This window comes from Aedes albopictus, chromosome 1, assembly GCF_035046485.1.
Source record: "Aedes albopictus strain Foshan chromosome 1, AalbF5, whole genome shotgun sequence".
In the NCBI taxonomy this organism is placed as follows: domain Eukaryota; kingdom Metazoa; phylum Arthropoda; class Insecta; order Diptera; family Culicidae; genus Aedes; species Aedes albopictus.
In genome coordinates, this window is record NC_085136.1 from 281,710,728 (window position 1) to 281,727,572 (window position 16,845).

The 16,845-nt window shown below is 38.6% G+C and overlaps 1 protein-coding gene across 1 annotated transcript in view; it reads left to right on the top strand.

Annotated features, from left to right (window-relative positions):
- Positions 1 to 254: 254 nt before the first annotated feature.
- LOC109398469 (allatostatin-A) overlaps positions 255 to 16,845 on the top strand; it is a 148,615-nt gene continuing 132,024 nt past the window's right edge. Inside the window, exon 1 of the mRNA XM_019670847.4 lies at positions 255 to 1,002. The gene's annotated coding sequence lies outside the window, so the exon portion shown is untranslated. The remainder of the gene's footprint in view (positions 1,003 to 16,845) is intronic.

Below are 16,845 nucleotides of genomic sequence, written 5' to 3' on the forward strand. Positions count from 1 at the left end.
CATATACATACATAGTATTATTTCCGTCTGATCAGGTTATCCTAGCGATAGTATGCTTCAAACTCAACATAACCACACTGAAAACGCGAAGAGATGAGCATAAAAATCGCAACTCAACATCGAACACACCCGCCAACCTTTTCCACTTTCGTCGTCGTCAACCGATGTCACCACCACCCACCGCAAGCACTGCACTATAGAGTGACTGCCTTGGCTGTTATCGTTCAGCGTTCGGCTGGGAAAGCTTCCTGGGCCCGAGAGTGGATTTCGGGATTTCCACGGGATAAGCGCAGGCGGACGCGCGGTCGGGGGAAAAACGACTCGCAGCGGCAGCAACAAGTTGGCAAATGTGTCCATGCAATATATAAAGCAAGCGGTGCGATACGGATCGACCGTAAATGCTCTCGAACCACCGGCAGAAGCATAGGGCTGCTCCCCGACGACGAAGAAGATTACGACGATCCCTTCCCTTGGTTTGCTCGAACGGACGGCCGCTAGGACGGAGACACCTAGCGAACGCGGTTAGGATAAATCAGGATCAGCACCAGAGTGCTTATTGAAAGGGTGCTTCCAGTCAAACGAAGAGTGCTTCACGGTGCGCGGTGGTTTGACCACACAGAAGAACACCAATCGAGTGGGGTGTGAATCCGGAGAAAAGATTTCCGCCATCGCCGCCGCCTGACGGCGTTGGGCAAACATTGGAGCAGAGAAGAAAGGCGGTTTCTGTTTCTTAATTTCGCGTGGGAATGTCAAGTGCTGTGTGATGTGAAGTGTAATCGGCATCGGAATTCGAGTGGAAAACGTGCGCGTCTAGTTTCCATTGAGGCCGTAAAGTGACTGCGGGACAAGTGATAGTGGGAAATTGTGAAAAACTGTGCCCGGAAATTAAAGAAATATTTCTTCGAGCCCGGAGGTTTCATTATATTGAAACAAGTGCGGAACAAAGTGGCAGCATAGGCAGAAGATTCATCGAACCCCCGCCAGCAGTAGTCGTAGCAAAAGGTTATTATCTTGCTTCCATTATCAAACACGAAGTGTCGCTAAATCTTCCGTCGGGAAATTCGCGTTTCAGTGTTCAGAGTACTTTTATAGCATTTTATATATTTTTCCGAAAGCTCAAAAAAGTGTTCAAGTTTTCTTCTAGGAATTGCTTAATTTAAATTCTTCAGGCGATTTTTGGTTTTCTGTTTTTTAGTTTATGAGCTATGATTCCCCAATCGGTTTTCATTCGCATTTAGAGGAAGGATGACAGGAAAATGATTAAAGTAGTCGATTTTATCATTTTACTGGATCCTTTCAAGAGATGCCTGCGTATGTGTAGACCAGACTAGACCAGACTAGACTAGACTAGAAAAATACATTCTTAATTTCGTATTTCTACAAGGATCCCTTCAGAAACTGCCCCTATGATTCCCTTAGGGATATCTTCATGAATTTCTAACGGAATGCTTCCTGGGATTCTTGCTGAGACTTTCTCAGCAATGTCTACTATAATTTCTACAAGCATTCATGTTAGGATTTATTTCTCTTAGGATTTATCCAGGGATTCCTGTAGGATTTCCTGCAGGAATTGCTTGAAGAATCCAAGCAAAATTTTTCGGAAGATTCTCAACACAAATTTCTGGAGAAATTTCAGCAACTATTTTGACAGAAATTCTCAAAGGGATCTGACAAAAATTTCCAGTAAGAATACGAAGAGAAATTCCCGGCAGAATTCATAGGGGAATTCTAAAGGAATCTCTGAAAATAAAAATCTGAGATCCATAGAAAAGTTACAGCAGGGATTGCTGGATCAATCCCATCAAGAATAATTGGATGAATCCCAGCAAGAATTTTCAGAGGTAGTCTTAGAGTAACTCTTGGATAAATTCCAAGAGGCATTCCTGGCGGAATTCTTGGCAAAATCTCTGGAAACCTACACGCTCAGAAAAGCGTTCTGATAAACGTGAACAAACAAACGCAAATATGAGAACAAGCAAATATACACCGTGAACTGGAACTAGTTCCAGCTGTCAACATGGGCGTTCTAGAAACCGTGATATCTAGTTCACGGTGTACATTTCTTATTGTTGTTATCGTTGCTATGCATAGTTCCCGTTTGTTCTCGTTGCCGTGACTGCGAGTTCACGTATACCGGAACGGATTTTTTTGCGTGTAGCAGGCATTCTTGAAGAAATAGTAAGAAGAGTTTCCCAACAAACGTTTTCGCTGTACAAGAGTGGAACAAACCACTCTTAAGCAAACTTTAGCTTAAGAAACTACTATTCAGATAGTTATGATGCTTGGGTGTGGGTAATCCTTTTAAAAATCTCTGAAGAAATTACAGAAGGAACTTCTGCAGGAATCCTAGTGGTCATTAATAGAAAATTTTTTAGAGAAAATCCTGGAGTTTTTTGAGAAATCCGCGAAAAAAGGAAAGAGGAACTCTTGGAGGATTTCATGGAGAGCTTTTTAAAAAACATCTCTTTGAATTCCTTCACAAATGCCTGAAGGGTTTTCTTTAGAAATTCTTGGTAAGATATCTCCAGAAATGTCTTCAAGGACTTCTTTAAAAACTTCTTTTGCAGACATTCTTGCTAGGATTCCTTCAGATTTCCTACTAAAATTTCTTCAGTAATTCTTGTTAAAATACAGTGGGGTTCCGATTTTGACAACAAAATGTTTATTTTCACTTGCCAAAAATGGAACCGTGCTAAAAACGGAACCTTTTTTCGTCAACATTTTTTTACTTTACTCTGTTTGTAAATGATTACATAATTTGCCTAGTTACTGTTATGAAGCCATACGACGATCTAACCCCGGAACAATTAGTTTGATCATATTTTTGTAGAGCAGTTTGTTGTCTCATCATCATCACACTGCTACAAATGAACGAATCTCTAAAATCAAATATCCTTATGCGTGTAGCAAGGGATATTTGTTACTTTTTTGAAACAGAATAAATTCTCTGTGAACGCTTTTCATGAATGTCCTTTGTGCAATTTATAACCGCATTAGTGACATTTAAACGCCTTAAAATCATTGACTGTATGATTATGTTGATTTAAGATATTAACTGCTTCTCAGAGACTTTACAGGTAGTGATTTTTGTAAATGAAGAATGACAAACAGAACAGTCAATAATACACTGTAGAAAATTTTGACGTTCAATGTTGTTTATAATTGAGTAAGGTCTTAAAAAATATTGCCTTGTTTGCCAGGAAAGAAGGTGTTAAAATTAAGTTGTGAAGCAAAGAGGCAGCATTTCCGTTGTCGTAAAAATAGAATCATTCGTGTAAGATACAAACATGAAAATCATGAACAAATTCACCCAGTCTACACACGACCGCATACTATACAGAATGGGACAAAAAAAACAGACATTTAATTGGTGTATGTCTCCGCACATGCATTATCCCATTCATCAAAATTTGCAAACATTCCGTCAGTTTGAACCCAATGATAAAATTTCATAAAGGAACAACAACTTTCTCGAAATGTCTGATCTATTGTGTAACATATTCTCATAATATGTGGATAATATTCACGAAATTTAACAGGAATTGCTGAAAAAATCCCATCTTGTAATATTTTAACCCTTGAGTGATCGCGCTGCTGTATTGTGTACAACACGTTGAAATATTTTCGCTGTTTGTTCTCAGCATTAGTTTGGTGCTGACGGTGGTGGCCAACCGCGCGAGTTACGGAAGGTTAACCTAACTTCAACTAAAAGTGGAGTGAACCAAGTGTGATGGTTAGAACACTTGACTACCACACTAAGGACCTGGAATCGAGTTCCACTCCCGACAAACTCACAAAAATGTGAGTTCTTCTTCAGGAAGTAAAGTGTGGGTCCCGAGATGAACTAGCCTTGGGGTAAAAACTTCAACTAAAGAAACTGTTGTTCAGCATCTTTTTTTAGGTATGCCTATGAACCATTTGGGTATCCTGGTGAAACTTGTAAATTTTTGAGAGCCTCGGATGAACTTATTTGAACATTTCCTTAATGAATTCTGTGAGGAATAAATGAGATTTTTTTATATATATTTCTAGATGTCTGGAGATATTAACAGAGCTAAAAAAATAGTCAAAATTTACCACTATTAGACAAATAGTAAGGTCGTACCCTTAAGGACTATGAAATGATTCTTTCAAAGCAATTTTCCACCAAATTATTTAATGCAAAAGGTCTAATATATAAACGACTCATAAAAAAGTGATCATTTTCCATAACAAAATCCATAACAAAATTGGCAATAAGGAAGTAGAGATGGGAGCAATAATAAACTTCAAAATTTCCATAAACAAATCAAAAAGTACATAAATAAATCAAAAGTTCCCATTAATAATTGATTTTCGAGCAGTAAAAATTGTGTAAATTTCCACTAATAAATCAACAATTGCAATAAAAAACTACATGTTTTCCACCAAAAATGTTTAAATTTCCCATAAATAAATCCATTTTTTTATAATAAATTTAAAAATTCCCAATTGAAAAACATCAAAAAAGCAATTTAAAATTTAGCAATAAATACGAAACAACGAGAATTCAACTTGAAAGCATTTCCAGGTTTAATTACTGGCGGGATCAAACGGCGAAGCCGCATAGAGGATTGAGGAACTAAGGCAGCAGAAGCCCGCCTAAGTTTCAGAAATCCGACGCGCCGTAACTGCGTCAATTCGATTCTAGGCAATCCACAGATCCAAGAATTTGCCCGGTATAATGCGAATAGAGATGTTATCTCTTTTTGAAGTCCGACGAGCGTTAGCGAGTTCGGAAAGCAAGCGTCTACTTATTAAACTGCACACATAGGTTTTGCCGTCTAATCAGTCTTTCTACCATAGATGTTCGAAATCTTTTAGTGGGAAAACTATATTTTTTTATTGCAATTGTTGATCTATTTGTGGAAATTCTGACATTTTTTATTGCCAAAAAATCAATTATTTATGGGACCTTTTGACTTATTTATGCACTTTTTGATGTGTTTATGGAACTTTTATAGTTCATTATTGCTTCCACCCTTATTTATTTATTGGCAATTTTCGAATTATTTATGGAAATTTTCTAATTCATTATGGGGCGTTTAATTAGCTGCCAATGCAAAAGTACCGCCATCGGACCCTTGTGCTCTCAAGGACAACACTTTCGCATTGTAAGTTAATGGTCAGAGATTCAATTCACAGCCCTGCCACCAACAACTTTTAGACAAGCCAAAATTATTTAATCTATCTTCTCTACTCTAAGCAACTGCTCTACCGCGTGCTCATTGTTCTACCGTCGTCAAAAGTAAAAAAGAAAGCGGTATCGAAGCTATAAGCGTAAGAAAAAAATATCATCCAACAGCTCACGTTCTAGTCCTAGTGGACAAATAACTGACTACAAATTTGTGCGGAAGTGAATTTCAAAAATATACTTTGAACATCTAAGCCACAGCTTAAAAGTCGTGGATATTCACCATGACCAATGGCCATGCTGAAGGTGACGGGTTGAATTCCCGGTCGGTTCAGTAACATTTTGTAAAGGAAATTACCTTAACTTTCTTAGGCATAGAGTATCTTCGTGCCTGTCGCACGATATACACATTATTATCTGTAAAAGTGATCATAGAACACTGATGAGAAGCAGGCTTTGTCCTAGTTGGGACGTTATGCAAAAGAAGAAAGATCTACTCGGGACGGCTTTGTGCACCCTGCACACAATAAACAGTTGGGCATAATATAAAATGATGTACGGACCCATACATCACGTATTTAGGTTATGTGTGGCAAACATAAATGGGCTGGTTCCTTTGTTCGAATGCCGGAATAGCATAAAATCGTTAGGGTCTGTCCATAAACTACGTAGACTCTTAGGGGGGACGGGGGGTCTGGCCAAAGTCTACACTCCATACAAATTTCGAAAATTTTGTATGAACAAAAGTCTACGAGGGGGGAGGGGGGGTCTGAGATGGCCGAAAAAAAGTCAACGTAGTTTATGGACAGCGCCTTATTATTTCTTATTTATGTAATACAAGTTGTCTATTAGGAGAATTATTTATCGATATTTGCTATATTTTTATTAGATTTAGAAATGTTGCCAAAAACGGAATCCTTTGTTACCAGAATCGGGGGGTGCCAAAAACGGAACATGCCAAAAATGGAGCATGCTAAAAACGGAATCCAACTGTATTTCAAACAATTTTAGCTTGTGTGGCTTCGTGGTCGTGCGGCTAAGGTCACCAAACCTTTAGCCGCATCGTGCTGAGGAGCGCGGGTTCGATTCCCGCCGCAGTTGTCAGGAAAAGTTTTCGGCTGTGCCACTGGGCGTTGCATGCTAGTCCGTTGTCTAGTGTCGTGCTTCCTTCAAAGAGCAAATAGCTCACTGGAATGCATTAAAACGTGTCCGTGTCTTTTAGCTGCGATTTCTTCAGTATTTGCGCGTAGGAGTCCTCCGAGTATTTTTGGAGATTTCCCAGCAGTAATTGCCTGGGGATCCTCAGACAAAATTCCTGATAGATTCCAAAAGAAATAGCTGAATGAATCCCAGTAGCATTCCTGGAAAAATCCCAGCCAGAATTCCTGAATAAATCTCTAGTGGATTTCCAACAGTAATTATTGGATGCATTCCTTGGACAGTTTCTGGGGGAATCCTTATACAAATTCCTAAAGGAATCGCAACAGAAAATTTTGAAGAAACATCTGAGATTTTTTTTTTAAATCTTGGTTCAAATTCAAGCAATATTTTTTAGAGGAGTCCTAGAATCACTCCAGGAACTCTTATAAAATCCCTCCCATGATCCCTCAGGGATTTCTAAAATGGCTAAACCAGCAATTTTTTTGGGATTCCTCTATGAAAAGTTAAGATGCAGGCTTAGTTTCACTAGAAGCGTTATTCCAGTAATTAAAATGCAAACGGAGATTTATTCAATCATAAATAAAAACTTTGAAGAACACATTAAAATTTCCAAAAATTTTCAGAAAAAGTGGCACCAGTGTCAAAAATGTTGAAACCTCTATGTCTTAGAAGCTTGATGAGAGAAAATGATGATGTCTTTGGAAAAAGATGTTCAGCAAACTATACAATATCTGCAAATTGAGTTTCTATGTGATTTGTCTGATAGGTGGTGCCTAGTGTCAAAAAAGTTCAAACGCGTATATCTTGAAAGATTAATGTGCTAAAAGTGTTCAGCAAATATAACAAACTATCTTGCTACGGTGACTTTGGTTCAAGCTTTGTTCGAATTCCTCTAGGGATTTTTTCTAGGGATTCCTCCCCAGAGATATGCTTAGGAATTCGTCCAGGAAACCATTCAAGAATTTTCCAAAGAATTAAAAGACAACTACACCGTCTTCGACCTTGCGGCCTCTACAGACTGAACAGTACAAACATTCGACAACGGACAACACATATAACACCAAGTAGCCCAGTGTAGAATTTTCTGTTTGACGAAAAGTTTTCCTCGACTGGAGCGGGAATCGAACCCCCACTCCGAGGCTAACGAGGCATCTAAACGACTGACGCCGCTAACCGCTCGGCCACAAAACCCAGGGTTTCTTTGGTGGTGTTAAGATAATTCCATATTCTGAATCTGCATGCCAAACTAAGCCGAAATCCAAATTTTCATGAATGTTGGTGCCCAGGAATGAATATGAAAGTTAATTTGAAATTAGTATGGGAGTGATTTGTCGAATCACCCCTCGGCGTATTTTGTACTGAGCGGAGCAAGCTGTCAAGCAGTTGCCCAGCTGTCAAAAAGTGATTTAAAAAAATCGCATAAAAATTGATTTTAGGTATTAAAATAAAGTTCTTCAAATTATAGTGCCTCTGAAAAAGATGCTCTTTCATAAAAAATTTAAAAATCAATACATTTTTCAAAACTAAAAAACCCAATTACGCAAGGAATTGCTGGAAGTCTTTCATCAGGGTTTCCTCCAGATATTCCATGAGGGATTTATTTGGGAGGATCTTCTAGGAATTCCTCGAGGGGCTTTGCCAGAAGCACAGCCAGGGCGTCTTTCAGGAATTCTACTACACCAAATATCTTTTTTTTATATATCTGTATTAACGAGATTTTTAGCCCTGGGCTAGTTCATCTCGGGACCCACGCTTTACTTCCCTTCCGAAGGAAGAACTCACATTTTTTGTGTGAGTTTGTCGGAAGTGGGATTCGATCCCAGGTCCTCGGCGTGATAGTCAAGTGTTCTAACCATCCAACTAGATCCGCTCCACACCAAATATCTATCCAGGAGCCCTAGGACTACTCCAGGTATTCTTCCGGGCATTCTGCCAAAATTTTACCAGAGATTCGTCAAGAAATTTCTCCAGGGATACACCCAGGAATGTCTTGTCTGAAAATTTCTCCCCTCACAGGTTCCACCAGGTATTCCAACAGGAAACCCGCAAGGGATATATGCAGGAATTCCCCAGGGGATTTGAATAGGGGTTCTTAAAAGGATTTGTCAGATCTATCCATGGATTTTTCTAGGGATTTCATCAATAGTTCCTCCAAACATTTTCTCAGACATCCTCTCAAAGTTCTTCGGGGAAGAATCTCACTACAAATTCCGCCTAAAATTCTACCAGGAATTCACTCAGGAATTCTTCTAAACATCTTTCTATGGATTTTGCTGGGAATTTCACCAAGAATTTATCGTGAAGTTCCTCTAGGGTTTATCCAGGGATTGTTCTAGAAACTGTTTCGGAAACCCCTCCGAAAGATCCTCTAGGAATCCCAAGGGGATGACGAAGGGAGGGCCAGAATCAGCAACCCAGCATCCGATTCAACATGGCGTCCAATGTTTTTGTTTTGATTGCTTAATTCATGGAGAAAATGCACTTGAAACATCGACACTGCTTCGCTGCGACATACAGGGGATAGACAAAATGATCGGGACAGGCAAAATTTTCCCTTCTCAAAAAAATTTCAAATAGTTGTAACTTTTTGAAAAGTGCATCAACTATTCTCAAATTTTTACTGTAAGTTCATCATTTATTTGAGTATCAGTGGACAAAATTTAGAAAAGATCGAACTATTCTGCACGAAGTTATAAGGATTCTAAAAAAAGGTAGAATTATCCGATAGCCAACTTTGAGCTATTATATCTCCGGATTCAATGAACCGAATGCAATGAAATTTTGACCATTTATGACTTATATAATCAGCTTTAAAAAACATTTGACATAATTTAAATTTTTTTACACGGAAGAAAATTATATCGATTAGAATATTTTTCTAATAAAACACCAAATTTTCTTAAATTTCAAAATCGTTTCAAAATTCAAGATGCTAATTATAGTTCATTTGAATTCCCTCCGATTGTCTTGAATACAGATATGTCTTGAAAGAAAATAACAACATAGGCGGCAATTCATTGAAAAAGTAATGGGAAGCATATTAAAAATAAACCGATTTACTAAAAAATCATAAAATTAATGAAATCGCTATAACTTTTTCTCTTGTTAATAATTTCAAGTTTAGTCAAACGTTTTTCAGAGCTCATTATATAAGTCATAAATGGACAAAATTTCATTGCATTCGGTTCATTGAACCCGGAGATATAACAGCTCAAAGTTGGCTATCGGAAAATTCCACCTTTTTCTGAAATGCTTGTAACTTCGTGCAGAATAGCCCGATCTTTTCCAAATTTTGTCCACTGATACACAACTAGTTGATCAACGCACAGTTAAAATTTGAGAATATTTGATGCACTTTTCGAAAAGTTACAGCTAATTGGACATTTTTTGAAAAGTGAAAATTTTGCCTGTTCCGATCATTTTGTCTATCCCCTGTATAATATCGTGCAAATTGATAAAGAAAGAGGAACAACCATAAAAACAACAATTTCGTTTGAAATGTGTAATTTACGAAATACCAAAACGCTCCGGACCAAAAACGATGATGGTGAGAGCGGCGATGTACCGCGTTTGACAGCTGTGTCACCCCACTGAGAAATCCCTGCAGAAAATCGGAACTTTTTTTAGCAATCTCTCAAGAAGTAGTTTCACCTTGAATTCCTGTATTTTTGAGATTTCGTGGTTTCACCGATTTTGACGCCTAACGGGCAAGCCATACTCCGACACTCCAAGGATTTCGTTGCCAGATTATTCTAAACCTCCTGACGACATACTTCTAGCTCAATAAGACACAATCAGGGAAGTACTAGAATTGTAGTATTGAGCTAAATTATTGTATGGTGAGAAGGTCAATTCTCCGTTTCTGCCACGAAACGATTCAAAAAGCGTGGGTATTATTGTTGTTGTTGTTTTCTCCATTTCTTGCAACTTAATCAACAAAGTTTCCTAACGTTTTGCTCAAACAGCATTAAATTAGGCAAGGAATCGTAATGCCCACGCTTTTTGTATCATTTTATTGCAGAAACGAAGAAATTACCTTCTCACCATACACAAATTCAGCTCATTACTACAAAGCTAGCACTTCACCGATCGTGCCCTATTAGGGTTTCGAGATATAGCCGAAAATTACCTAATGAATCAAGGACTCCATTACCAGAGAATCCAATGCTTACTGAACATATTTATTGAAGGCATCATCATTCTAGCTTATCAGATTTATTAGATAAATACTGGTCCCGGCAAACTTTGTCTTGCCATCTTGTGGTGGTTTGACAACTGTTGAGCTCAAAATAGCACCGCACTCTAGATTGGTTTCATTTTCGATCGTGTTGATTTTCTTCCCGGCTCTTGAAAAAGCATCCCTTTATCAATTTTCTTACTTTTTAAGTTGATTTTTGTAACTTTTTGTACATATAAACACAGCCACAATGAATACGAATCTAACCATGCAAGGGTCATCCCGATCGGTTCAGCCGTTCGTGAGTTTTGTTGCCTCAAAGGGACTTCAAACTCATTTTCATATTATTAGACTAGCTGTCCCGGCAAACTTTGTCTTGCCAAGCTGTGGTGGTTTGACAACTATTGAGGTCATAACGTCACCGCACTCTAGATTGGTTTCATTTCAATCGTGTTGATTTCCTTCCAGCTCACGAAAGTCAGTACTTTATCAATTTTCTTACTTTTCTAGTTGTTTTTCGTAACTTTTTGGACATATAAACACAGCCAACACGAATACGAACCGAACCGTGCAAGAGTCAAGCTGATCGGTTCACCCGTTCTTGAGTTTTGTTGCCTCAAAGGGACTTCAAACTCATTTTTATATATATAGATATATTTATAGATATAGGTGTTTGAATGTTTTTGACGCTGGTGCCATCAAGGTAAAAAAAATGCAGAACGAAGGCTGCCAGATAGTACTAAATCTGTTTAACAAATTTGCTGAAAACGTCAGCAAACTTCGTAGCACTAGGTGCGTGAATGAATCACGAACCATAGACTCAAATGCCAAATAGTTATTAACTTGCTGGACAACTTCGCCGAAGATGGCACCATTATATGTTATGAGGATTCTGAGATGTGGGTGTTAGAATATTTTTCACACTGGCGCCTCTTAGTTCCTGTGGCCAAATGGTGCTTTATCTGTTGAACAACTGTGCTGAAAACGGTATAGTTAAAGCTCATTATTAGTTTCGAATTTCATATACTTGCGTTTGAACTTTTTTGATACTGGGCACTCATACTTACACCTGGCGGATAAATCTTGAACCATAGACTTCATTTTCAGATAGTTATTAGCTTGCTAAACATCTTTGCCGAAGACATCATTCTATCTCTCTTATCAGCATCCCGAGATATAGAGGTTTGAACATGTATGACCCAGATGAATCTCTAACCAAGGTTGTCGTGTTAAGGTAGTTCCTAGCCTGCTGTACAACTATGCTGAAAACGGCACACTTGTAGCCGTTTTTGACACTAGGCGCTATCTAGAGAAGAAATCACGAACCATAGACTCAATTGTCTGATAGTTCGTAGCTTGTTGAACAACTTTGCCGAAGACGGCATCATTTTATCTCATTAGGATTCTGCGATACAGGGTTGGCATATTTTTAATAATGACGCCACCTAGCGGACGAATCTCGAATCAACGTTAAGGGCAGCTACAATGGGGAGCGCCAGCAGTGCGGTAGCGTACCAGTTTCGGCAAAGTACTAAAATGTGGTAGAACTGATGCAGTTGCCGCGTACCGCTTTGCTGGTTACAATGCGAAGCGGCATTAACGGTTTCTGTAAGGAATGTTTGCTTTTAAACTTGCTTTCAAAAGTGTTTTGTCGTAAAAAGGATGAGCCTGATTTTTCCCGTGACTGAAAGCCGAAAATCTCCATAGCTATCAAAAATCCCAGTCAAATATTTTCAAAATTAACATACAAACTTTGGAATCTGAAAAAGCTGGCCCAGGTAACCAATAAGCATTTGAATAAGCCGCATTTCTGTTTTATATCCGCATTCGGCCTGCTTAATGCCGTATCATAGCAGTTCGACTGCTGAACTGCCCTATATTAACATTCAAATGCTACTTAAAATCTGACAGCAGTTTTGTAGCATTTCAAATGCACGGTATATTTCGGTCAATAGGCATCATAACTGCTACTTTATTGCCATAAAACTGCTAAGAGAGATGAGTGATGCTAAAACCACAACACATTTCCACTTTCTAATTTACGTGCCATGGTTGTAGAAGTCATCATCATTCGCATGTTGTAAAATCAATGGGAAAACATGCATTGGTTGGTTTTCTGTGATCGATTTTATTATCAGCACCTTTCGAGATCATAGCATAACGATGCAACTGCCGGTGTAATACTCATGCCTTAAATAGATCACAAATCCAACGCGCTCTATCTGATCATCTATAGCTTACCCTGTAGCGCGGTTCAGCACCATCGTAAACCCGAGGATCGAGGGATCATATCCCAATTTAGCCGAATGCAGCAAAAAAACAGTAACAGCAGTCAAGACGAGCCCCAAGCCTTAAAAGTTCCACAGCAGGAGAGTAAGAAAAAAGAAGAGAAAGGGTAGCCGTAAAATGGGCAGGGGAAATATTATGTTTTTATTTTTGACAATCTGGGGGATAGGAGGGATTAGCATTTTATCAGCCGTATATCGGGCCGAAACCTGCATTTAATTAGCACTAATGGCGCATACGCAGCAGATTAGCATTTATTGACCTGCTGTAAAGGCGCATATAATGCCGGCCGAATTAATGCCGTTTTAACTGCTTATTGGTTACCTGGGGGTAATTTCAAGAAAGGGTTTCCGAGAAGCAGTTGTAAGTTTTGCGATAACTGGTGTGATTTCAATCATAAGCAAGAAGCTGTGGCTTCTAGGAAACTGTAGAACGATTAAACTATGTACTGTTGCATTTCTTCTTCCGAATTTCTGAAATTTCGACTGTTGATTAGACTATAGAAAATAGCAATGTTTTAATTGCTGAAGAATCTAATTTTCAGAAAAATTTTCGAGACACTTTTTAGGGAATACTTGAAATAACCTGGCTGTAAAATCCGAGAAGAAGAACATCTTTGGAGAAACTTCAGAATCTGTGAATTCTGGAAGAATCATCGCAGTATTTTCTGGAAAGGTTCATAAAAAAAGAAATTGTAAAAAAAACCCTTACGAATTTTCAGTCAAACCAAAAGAAAATCTGTAATGCAAAAATCGTTGCTTCAATTTCTACAAAAAAAAACTGAAAAACTCCTGAGAAGTCGTCAAATCTTGGCAAAGTTTTCGTGAGGAATCATCACAGTAACTCCTGAAAGAGTTTCTGAAGACATCTTAGGAATGTGTAGGCAAAGGCGAAGGAAATTTTGGGGAAGTTTCAGAAGAAATTCTTGGAGGAATTCCTCAAGAACTCTTTACATTCATGTCTAAAGGATTCATTCCATTCATTTGAAGCAATTTATTACCAAAAGATCCTTCCAGTAAATTTCTGGGACTCCTTAGGAGAAATTGCAAAAACGATTTTCGGAAGGTTTTTTAAAGGAATGTTTGCAGGTATTCCTCAATTTTTTCCAAGAATTTCTGCAGGAATTCCTCTGGGGATTCTCACAACTTTTCGTCCACGAATTCCTCCAAGAATTCCTACAGGGATCCTGTAGGGTTTCCTTCAAGGGTTCCTCCAAGGATTTCTCCAGGAATTCTTGCTGGGATTCCTGCAGGGATTATTCCAGGAATTCTTCCAGGAATTCTTCCAGGGATTTCGGCAGAATATCATCCAGAAATTCCTGAAGGAGTTCTTCCAGGGATTCAGGATTTTCTCCAGAAATTTATCCAGAAATTCCTCCGAGGATTCCTCCAGGAATTATTCCAAAGATTCCTCTAGGAATTCTTCAAGTAAGTCGTCCAGGAATTGAGAACTCCAGCAAGGATTTCTCCAGCATGGAGCATTCCATGGTGCAATTTTAGTTTTTTACACTGTGGTGCATAATTGATCGGACAAACGCCGATTTTCATACAAAATGGCCAAGTTTAAGATGCTGTAACTATGGTTTGCTTTGTTGGATTGAGCTCAATTTTTGACACGGAACTACAAATATGCTGAATTTTGTGTATACAAAGTATAAAATGTTTTCGTTCACAGGTCTGGGCGTGGGAAGGCGTTGAAAAAATTGCAAAAGTGATCGGACAGCGGTACCCCTTTGATTTACACGCGTGCCGCTGTCCGATCACTTTTGCAATTTTTTCAACGCCTTGCCACGCCCAGACCTGTGAACAGCTGTGAACGAAAACATTTTATACTTTGTATACACAAAATTCAGCATATTTGTAGTTCCGTTTTAAAAATTGAGCTCAATCCATCAAAGCAAACCATAGTTACAGCATCTCAAACTTGGCCATTTTGTATGAAAATCGGCGTTTGTCCGATCAATTATGCACCACAGTGTATGTAGCAATTTCATTTTTCTATTGAACAATATTCAAACTACTATCGATACAGTTTTCATTTTTTATGAAGAAGTTCCGTTTTATTGTTCGAAGCAAGCTAGTGTTGGAAGCGGACGTGTCAAATTTTGGCAAAGTTCACGGTCCATACAAATTAAAAAAAAATGTGTATGAACAAAAGTCCTCGCGGGGGTGGAGGTGTTTACTCGAAGTTTGTTTAAGTTGTCTACAACCAGCAATAGGGTGGCCCACACTTATAAAAAAAAACATAAAATTTATAAAATGCCCAGTCTCACCTCCTGAATCAGTTGTTTTGGACTCCCAGAAGGTACGTTAAAATTTCGAGCAAAATCAATTTAAAAGGCGAACACGATGAAATTGCCACACAGAAAATATTGTATAACTTTTGATTGCGTTCGTCAAAAATTGAAAAAGCTCGGCTCACGAGCAAAACTCAGCCACTTTCATGCTAACTTGATGCTCAACAGAATGATAGGCCATGATCGCTCAGGCTCATTGATCTTGGGCGCTCATCAGTCAAGTGAGCTTCGAGCACCGCAGCTCACTCTGCTCCAAAACTAACTGAGCTTGGATCCGTTTTGGAAAAAATATCACATTTTTGACTGAATTGTTTATGTACGAAATCTTTACCAATATAAACCGCAGTTTTATTTCGGTGTTCTCCTTTCCCTTGGATATTTTTTACATCCCAAGGTTAGATCGGATGTAACCAATAGAATTATGTACTTCCAAAGGGCTCAAGTACCTAGACTAATTGTTGAACGTATCTTGGCCTTCAGGACCTTAGCTTGCATGTTGCAGATTACTCCCGTTAACTATGCATGATCGATCAAATCAACTATTTCGTTGGTATTGGTCGAACCGACAAGGGCCATTTCTCTCAGGCTCCACAACCGCCGTAGAAAGAGATTCCTAGGACAATTAAGTCTTAGTCGTCAAGAACCCTTTTCGGCATGGCCAATACGGTTTCGCTCGTGTCTCGTCGAATGCGTCTACGAACGGAAACTTGTAGACCTCCTGGCTACTTTCTTAGCAGTCTGTCATTGCTTTTGGGCAATGAAACGACGGTGAGGTGTTTGAGGACCAAGCCACCAAGTCGTCATCTTCCAATTCACCACCAATCAAACCTCTTGCAGCAACACCGTCCCATCACGTACCAGAACAAAGATCATTACCACATATGATACCATATTCCATCCACCAATCAATAAAATCTCCACAGTTTTTGCATCAGTTGTTCCGCGTAGCCCTTCTGTCGGTTATGACAGAAGTGACTGTTCAGTAGTGCAAGCAAAGATAATGGATTGCTATGATTTTCGACTGGTACTAAATGGACCAAGTAGAAAGGCGTCGTCAAGCAAACTCCAGCTCATTGTTTATTACACAAGTGAGCCATCATGATCGCTGGTTATAAACGAGTTGAGCATAATAGTTCGCTCACAGAAACCGAACATAGTGATCATGTTGGGCTCATGCTCATTGAGCTCGCTCGTACGCGCAATGCCTGGTCAAAATAGCTAATTTTTTGACCATGAATAGTATATTATGTGTAGCTAATACCATACAATTTTCATTAACATCGGTTGAGTATTGGCGCATATATTGTCGATATCATAAAATGAGATTTTAGAAAATTTGTGCACCCATTTCAAAAAATTACTTAGGCTATAACTTTTTTGTTACCTCATCAAAACGTTTGAAAATTTCAATCGATATTCTTAACATAGTATCAATTAAGTGGTAAAAATTTGATCGAAATCGGTTCAGTACTTTTTCTAGTAAATATCCAAAGCTCAAATCGCTTCAAGGTAAATTTTAGGTACTTTTTGACCATTTTTAGTTCCGCGTGCACTATTTTGACTGTAGAACTGGTAACACTGTCCCGATTTTTATAAAACTTTGACAATGTAAAATTGTTGTGTTAAACTGTTTACAGTGAAAATTTCAGCCACTTTTGTTGAGTACTTTTAAAGTAAGAGCAGTTTGAATTTCACTATACCAAAAACCACATCTGCTTATTGTGACATAGTGCGACATATATGGCTATAACTTTTTAACGGTATGATCAAATT